Genomic DNA, 9,710 nt, shown 5'->3' on the forward strand with positions numbered 1-9,710 from the left:
GGAAAAAATTATGAATACAAAGTTAACATTTTAATTAAATCATACCATGATTATACTATACATTGTTATAACTAAGGGAGCAAATAAGTTAGCCCCTACCCACTCGAATACCAGTCTTCTGCATTTATATCAAATGCTCATCTGCATGCAAAGTTAAAGGATTGAAATATTTATTCAATGTGTCAAACAATGTTTGCAAAACTTCATATTAAACATAAAGTATACTTGTGAAAATGTTATTTGATTGATTGCTATTACAAATGAGTTAAATTTGTTTACAAACTGGCAGATCAACAAAGTTACATCTCCCCATATTACATAACTGGGAGATACAAGCATACAGATATTAAGTCACAAATTAAAACAGATTTATCTGTTTACAAGCATTTAATGGGTGCCATATTATATATACAGTTTGGTCCAGGTACTTACTCTAGTACACATGTTATTCTGCAGAACCCAATTTTTTCTTAACTACAATTACTCTGACCTTACATGCCAAAATCATAAAGCATCTTCCACACATTAAATGCAAACTATCCACAAACGATGGACAAGGTACATGACTTAGAAGCAAAGTTATTATGCAAAAACCATCCTCACTTTTTTCAGCCACACAGACCTTGACCTCTGACATTCTGACCCCAATCAATATTTTTTCTTATCCAGCATGCATGTTATCCATCAAACTTTGCTAAATGTACATGGTTGAGAAATTAAACTTGTGTGCAGAAACCATTTTCCTTTTTAAAGTCCTTGTCAAAGCCAGCAGACGACCTTGCTACTCCCCCACCCCCACATAAACCATTCACAAAAGTCTGGTCCAAGTCTGTGAAGCAGAGCTAACATTAGTGTATGTGCTCTGGATTTTTGACATTGCTTTAACAATTCTATCATATCACTATAAATAAGGTGTCAATGTCATTATATGGCATTCAAAAAACAAGGCTGAAAAAGGAAGTAGTTAGAACCCGGGAAATCCCCAGAAAGAACCACCAACCCACGAGAACCTACTGGCATGCTTTCTCACATATTCACATTTGCCGAATCCTGGACTCGAACCCATGCAGACAGGTGAGATGGCAGTGATCCGTAACAGACAGCGCTTTAGACCACTCAGCCACTCGGGGCCCCAACTATATATGATTCAAAACAAACTTTTGGATAAAGATAAATGATATTTTACACTTATTTTTACAATGATATGCAGCAATTCTGGAATTAAATAAGAGAAAGTTATTAAAGTTTCTTCAGTGTATTTGAGGAACATGTTCAAATTTTTTTTATAGTAGGATGAAAAAGTGCCATTTATGGTTCACCTAAGCCATTATCTATGTTTTGTTTTGTATTGGCTCTACAATTCTGTGTTAAAGTTTATTAAAACTATGATAATCTTTTCAGCTTTAGCCATTGATAGTCAGTTTTTAATATCTTTAAAAATGTCAGTGATGTCATGGACAAATCGTGAAACCACATGCAGTACAAAGGACTACAAATAATACCTGTACATATGCTTTCAGCTTCACTGTAAAAAGAAATGCAGTTTCGCTATCAAAATATTCACAAAAAGTATCATTTCTTCTGTTTAGCTACTTTGTTACATTTTCTTCATTTACTTTTGTATGATGAAAATTCTTTCCATATGATAAACATTCTTTCCAAAGAATATAAGGTCAAAGTGGCTGAACACACTGAAAACACAAGAAAATTAACATGGAATCAGCCGTTTTTAACTTTGAGAATCAGTCACCTGGTACTCACTGGGAAACGTCAATGGATGTTATAAACAAAGGAGTCTGACGTATTATCAATAAAGTATGGCAAAATCACTGACAACATGAAATCACCTCATCAGTTATATAAATGAACACAAGGAGTGCAACAGTGACCACAACTCTCCGCTCATTTCAACTTTTCTCACTTGTCTTTTATCGCTTCAGAATCACAAGAAGACTGAAAAAGTACACATATCCCATTCAAAAGAGAGTGAAGTACCAACGCACAACTCTAGGACGACCATCACATAAATCCAATCTGGCGAATTAACCTTTATTTTCACAATTACGGTCAAAAACCCTTTCTATTAGAATCCACCAGACGGAAGTAGCACATTCTACCAGTTTCTACCCTGCAGTAAATATGCATTAGGGTCAAATAATCATACCAAACACAGTGCAGAATCTTTTAATACTAGGGAAATTTAATAATGCGATATCAATAGATTAGTTGAATTTGCTCAGAATAATGAATGCATCATGAAAATGTTATTTCAGTATTATATTACTACATGTACTATGTACTTTAAAAAGTTTCAAATAAAATGCTCTTTCTGCACATAAATTCATACAATCATAGATACATGTGTGTATTTGAGTGAGAGAGAGGAGGTGGGTAGTTTTGAAGATTGAATATTGTAACCTTCCCAGATCTTTGAAAGAAATTATTCAGGTATTAGGTGAACTGTTACAATTTCAGTTCAAATCTTTATATCATAGGCATGAGCAAGGTATTAAACAGTGAATCATGTTTCTCTTCTCTCGCCTTCTTCAGTCATTGCCATTATTAACAATGCTAAATCTCTAGTAAACAATAACTGTATTCACAAGTGTTTTTTCTTTCTCATCATCATACATGATAAATGTATCATTCATGGTCATTTTTTTAATCCTTCACCACCACCATGTTTTTCACATCATTATCAATGGTATAATTATCAGGTAAAGTGTCATTTGTACCTCTCTAATGTCAGTAGTACCATAAATGCTAAATATAAGTAGTTTTTTTCATTTGTCATCTGCCTTTGCTCTCTCTATCATCATCAGTAAATCAAACAAGACTCATTTTGTTCTCTCTTGCATTGTCATTAATTGAAAAGTATCATATTATGTATTGATTTTATCTGGCACAACTATTTTTTCTCTCTAGCAAACATAAACATCACCATCACCATCATCAATGGTTAATCAGTGGTATAAAGTATCAGCTATTCTCCTTTGCTACTGTTTTTTTTTCTTCTCTCAAATATTATCATCATCATCATCATAATAAATAATACATCTCTCATACAAGTATCATTTTCTTCTCCACTATTATTTTCTGTTATGAAAAAATATCAGTACAAACAATAGATGACCTTACCAGGTGGCAACCTCTAGAAAATCGATCACATTGTCTTAATCTACCGGGTCCAGCATCCATCTTTAATATTTATTGTGTGATGATGTCATCAACCATTATTTCTACTATCTGAACTTTAACTACATATTTTTGTTCTGGAAATTTATCTAAAATTATAAAATGATACAATCTGAAATAAAAAGCAAGCTAAACATTTTATCTTGTGAAATTCCTTTCATCTTGTTATTCAGCCTATGGTAGAATGTGCTACTTCTGTTGTGGTCGCCATTGCACTCCTTGTGTACATTTATATTACCGATAAGGTGATTTCATGTTGTCAGAGATTTTGCTGTACTTTACTGATAAAATGTCAGACTCCTGTGGTTATAAATAACACTTACTAATAGAAAGGAGTGCCTGTGGTCAGCAGAGATGATTACTAATTCTGGTAATTTGTGTTACTACCCAGTAGGTAAACAAATGAATATTCAGATATGCAGTTTTTTCAAATCTAAATAGAGGTAAAACCCATTAAAACTTGATGCTCTGTGTCCAAAGAATAACATCACAATATAAGCAAGATCATGTTAACAATTTTTCAAAAAAATTCCCTGTAGAAAATGTGCACTTAAATTTTGAATGTCATCAGTTTTAACTTACCTCTTGATCATACATTTGTTTTGGAAAATGTTGGAAGTTAAGGCAACAATAAAAGCAGTGCTGGGATTAAAAATCTGCTAGGGATACAAATATTTGGCTTTTCAGAGAGCATGTTTTTAGGATGCTGAAAAGACATATTTACCTTAAATTTAAAAAAATTGAGCCATGCTGCTATTGCTTGGTTCATTTTATTTATGTTCGTCTAGTTTGATACAAATTCTTTCCAAGGCAAAAGGTACAATAATTTGCATAATCCTTTGCTAATAATCAGTCAGACAATAGATTTGAAAGTTTACAGGCTAAGCTTTTAATCTGTGGCCAAAAGAATCATGGAATTCACACAAATTGAAATTATACTTTGCAGGCAGTTTTTTATGTTCAATGTTTTCTTTACTCTTATTACTTAAATCTGAAAGTGGAATCTGGAAAAACCAATCTATCTACAGATACATACAAAAAATTCAAACAGTTTATGAACTGATGTTAAGAACAAGACTGCATGTGACAAGTTGTATATCAGGAACTATTCTAGAATGCACAATTGCAAGTTTCACACTAATTTCTTAAAGTGCAACAAAACAATTTCAATAAGTTATATATCATATTTTGAAGCCCTTATTTTATTTCTGCCTTAAACGCCTCATTTTTTAATAAATTTCACCTTTTCTTGCAATGGGATGGGGGTCAATTTCTCAAAATTTTCAGTTTTAAAATAGATCCAACTAAATGGCAATTTCAGACATATTAACATGGCATTACTTGCAACTACCAAACCCTATTTCATAAAGCATAGCAAACTTGCCTCAAAACATTTCAAAATATACAAAAAAATTCTTAATTTGCTTCACTACAGTTTATGCATCAGTTTCTAAAATATGTTACAGTGAAAATTGGAAATGGTTTCCATACAAGAACACATTTTCATAAACTTATCCTATTAAATATTGGATAAAATCATTCATTTTAACAGTAATGTACCTTGATGTTTCCAATGAATAATTATCCACATTAAAATGGCCTACAAAAGTCAGATTTCTCTTTCTTTCAAGTATCATGTGAATTTTCAGTGGGAATTCCTTTGATAATTCAAATTTCTGGCATTTTCATTATCAAAATAATGTCAGAACTGAATGCAATGCAGAAAACAAGATTACAAAACAAAAAGAGAAAACTGACCCAAAAGATTTCTTTGATGATCAACTGCAGTGTAATAAAACATAACATATAAACAAGGCAATGTTATGTGAACCTTTGTTTTTTTATATGCTCTGGGAAAATTACAGATTCAGTGGCAATTATTTTGCCCTAATCACCCCCTACTAATGTCTCTGATGTTAGATATTATATTTAAAAAAATGCTTCTAATTAAATGTAGAGTACCACTGTGGGCATTTGGAGTCTTATGACACAGCAACACAATTAGGTTCTTTAGTTTTCGGTCTTGTGTGCTTTTAAAAATTCCAGACCATGAAGTCTGATCCTTTTGGGGAAATTTCCATACCCCACATCAATGCATACACATATTATTTCACTCTCATTCTCACTAAAACATGAATGTCAACAAAATATTGTATATCAATTATCATTTGTATGGATATGGCTTTAGAAATAATTTTTCTAACAAGTTCTCACACTATTTGAATGAACATAACAAGTTTTGGTTTACAACAAAACAATCTGTAGTGAAAAGGCATTAATGTGCATAAGCCAAACCGTTAATATGCCAGAAAAATGCCTAAACAAAACGCACGTACAGATCACTTCAAAAGTACCTGAATAACGGAAAACTCGTTATTTTCATAAAAGAATGTTCACAAACCAATTATATATAACCATATGTAAGAAATATCTAAAATGTTAACTTAAAAGACCGCGAGGTCATCAATTTTTATACATATCTATGTTATATTTTTTTTAAAAGTTATAAAACTTTCAAAAGACAATTATTAAAAGTCGTGGACGGTGCATGTTTCAAGTAAATTTTTTCAAAAGCTATCACACTGATTATGTAATTTTTTAATTATGCATACTTAAATAAAGTAGGAAGCATTTGACAGTTTTTATGATGCTTTAAAAAATTGTGTCGCATTCTGCAGGGTAGTTCTGCTGCTGCTGCAAGACTTTATCCAAGCACACTTGTAAAAAGCGCGCGAAATGTATAACTCAACACCCCAAAGAGGAAAACGCTTACAACATATAACATTTTAAGAAATTTCATAATAATATTATCGTTTCGTTGTACAAACCAATGCAAAACGCTGTACAGTTTGCCCACTTTGTTCTGACACTTTCGTTGGTCATTTGAGGTATCCGAAGAGCAGATTACAGCATTCGGATCATCATTGCCTCTTTCCGATGCCTACGATGCGAGTCGAATAACTGACGGACCGAGCGATGCTACGATTGCTAGTATTATTAAGAGAGTCAAAGTGCACATGGAACAATGTTTGCGGCGGAAGGAGACAAAGTCACAAATGAACAAGTTAGGCTTTTGCCTTCGTACCATACATGGGGCACTCCGCCTGAGGCTAATCACCAATCACATCAAATTGATGTGTATTCCTACAACTACTTCCGAGGTTAGGTCTTGATGGAAATGAGCGAGCGATTCATCGCAAGCTAAGGTGTTTGAGTGCCAAAATCATTCAACTAAGAAAAGCTTATCGCAGCAATGCAGCATGATTAGTAGAAGTGACTGAACTGTGGACCACACTTCAATTAAAGAGGTTTTTTATTTATATATAAATAATGTTACCCGACCTGTTCACTATAATAATGATAGCAGATCAGTGTAAACAATCTCTCTTCATATTTCATTAAAAAGAATTGTATATTTTAATAGAATAAAACAGTAAATGGGAAAGAACGCAGTGAGGATCTTTCTCTAGTAATTTTTATGCTGGATTCAAGATGCTATGCATTATTTAAACACATCTAAGTTGGCAGAAACATTAATCGGATTAACTGGTTTGCCACACATGTACGTCTACACCCTCAGGCTTAAGGTGAACATTATTAGCTTTCAAAGAAAATAGAAAACGACTTCCCCCCCCCCCCACACACACACTTTTCGAGTGTTTTGCAATGTGAAGGATTCCCATTTGGACCACATTGGCTATTTACGAAACAATAGTCAAACCAAATGCAGAAATAGCCAAAAATGGTCCTGATAGATTGAGGTTTCTTTTTTTGCGGCGAAATTTCTGGCAAACAAAATGTTTGATATACAAAAAGAACCGAGGTAGTTCTGGGTGGGGTGTTATGGGGCTGTTTCAGGTATGCAGAGAACTCGCCCTGGGAGAAGTCGCCCCAGAGTGGTTGGAGAAGTTGTCCCAATTCGTTAAAGAAGTCATCCCAGAACTTGTCACCCAAATAACCTTTTTATAACAGAATTAAGTCATCTTTTACGTGATTCATATTTAGATATTTATATATAGGTGATCACAAAAGAGATATTAACTGGTAATCATAAAAAATATCATAGTAATATTCCTAAGGACGAAATTAAGTGTTTATATAATCTAATGAATGACGACAGTATAGTGATTAAAAAGGATGAAGATATTTGTAAAATAATAAAACTTATATTGGAAAATAATTATTTTCAATTTAATAATACGAATTACATACAAATAATGGGTACGTCAATGGGTATTAATATGGCTCCTTCATACTCTTCCCTTTCATGGGTAAATTAGAAAAGGATTTTCTTCAAAACTAAAAGTTTAATCCATCTCTTTGGTTCAGATTTTTATATGACATATTTATGATCTAGAAGCATTCAAATAAAGAACTGAACAAATGTATTGATCGCCTAAATCATTTTCACTCGACGATTAAATTTACTGCATCTAGTACGCATGTTTCATTTTTAGATGTAAATGTAATTTTAAAAAATATTGATAACAATATCTCTGCAAATATTCATATCAAGGAAACTAATATCCACCAATATGTACGCGTGATCATGGTGTTTTTATATATAATAAAACAACGTAATCTTATTTATTTTGCATCGGTAATTTAGTAGTGAAATATTTTTTAAACTTCTCGTTCAGCTTGAAATAGTTTGTTATTATTGAGAAATAATAAAATTACGAACTCTGACAAAAAAAGAAGAAATAAACTAAATGATGGGCATAGTACAAGTGATCTTTCAGAAACCGTCCGAATTCTGCGCATTGGCCGTAATGATGAAATCGATAGCGACAGCATTTCCTGAGTAGGCGTCAATGATTTTTTTTTTTATCGAGTTCAAGTATCATTCGTCAGTGGTTAGCAAATCTCAATGAACAATCAGATTAAATTGTTCCTTTAGAGAGATGATAGTATAAACCTTTGGCTTATTGAAGGTCATCGCCAATTCAGTCGATTTCGGGTTATAGAGGTCCATGCCATAAAATCGTCTCAGGATGACTTAGGTTATTAGGTTGGAACCCATACATATATAAAACTGCGGACATCACATCATGCTTACATCCGCTCTACTTTTCCAAATAAAATGCATCTAATGATTTGAAGAGCAGAGGAAAAGGGACAGATAACACTTATTTTTCGTTAAGTACAGAAGAGGAGTTGATCAAATGGAAAAGCTGAAAATTTGTAAATTGTATAGATTTAATAAGTTATTAAGTTGAAGAAAAACAACAATAAATAAAGCCTTAACAACCATGTGGCGACATCTCAGAATTACTATATATGATCCTTGGGGCGACTTCTCCGACCACCATGGGGCGACTTCTCCTGACACCTGGGATGAGTTCTCCCAACTGATAATGTACACGTCAAACACACACACACACACACACACACACACACACTATTGCGACTCTATGGTCTTAAACAAAGTAACAGAAAAGATGGAAAACCAAAAAGTTTTGTACAATTCAACAAACAATTTAATTCCTTAAACTACAAAGTGAACATGTAAAAAAAAAAACGTACGGTAGTGCGAATTAAATCCCAGATAATCTACATCATATCTTACCTGTGCCACGTGTCCTGTGTTGCCATCGATGGCTAGTCACATTCCACAGCCTGTTGACGAGTCGTCACCTCCTTAGCGCACTGAATACATGGATAGTGCATTGTTGGAATATACAAGATACAGACACACGGTAAAACACCATAAATCTACAAAACGTTACGAAGTATGGTTATTTTATTTTAAAGAATATCGAGATAGTTCGGTTTGTTTAAATTTGTTTAATTTTTTCCTGAAATCTGTTCTATTTTACAACATGTAAAAATTGTCAAAAACATGAAGCCCTACTTAAATTATATTGCTGTTTTGCAACTGGTGCAAGAAACACAATCAAAAGGTGGACAGCGACCAGTAGAACCAGGTGTAGTAGTCAAATTTATCTCCCCTCTAAAAGTTTCCCTGGGGAAAGAATTGGCTAGCCAATTCTTCCTCCTCATGCTGAAAGTCATCCCCCTGCCCCAAAGAATTGGCTAGGTGATTATTCCCCCCCCCCCACGGGCTTGCTAATTCTTTCCCGTTCCAGCTGAAAGTTTCCCCCTGGGGGAAAAATTGGTTAGGTATTCTTCCCATCTCCAATTACACCTTTTATACATATGAACAATTAATTAGCAAAACTAAATTTAAAAAAAAAAACAGATACTAGCTTATTTTAAGAATTTTATAAGAACAAATTGCTTTCGAAAATGAATATATTTGTTTTTTAAACCAACTATATTGAAATAAATATTTATGTTGCAAACTACCATATTAGCAAAATATATTAATTCCCTTTCTTCGTTGAGGAGGTTTATATGTTTATTATTTTGTTTGAATTCTGTATAATTAGAATATTAAATTAGGAAATATAATAATTTGAAGGTCTCACTAGGAAGAAGTATGGCTGTCCCAACTTATCAGTTTTAATTAGTATGTGTAAAATAATTAAGTATTTTATTGAAATCTCCAATTA

This window comes from Sinohyriopsis cumingii, chromosome 16 (genome assembly GCF_028554795.1).
Source record: "Sinohyriopsis cumingii isolate HCF-2022 chromosome 16, ASM2855479v2, whole genome shotgun sequence".
NCBI lineage: Eukaryota > Metazoa > Mollusca > Bivalvia > Unionida > Unionidae > Sinohyriopsis > Sinohyriopsis cumingii.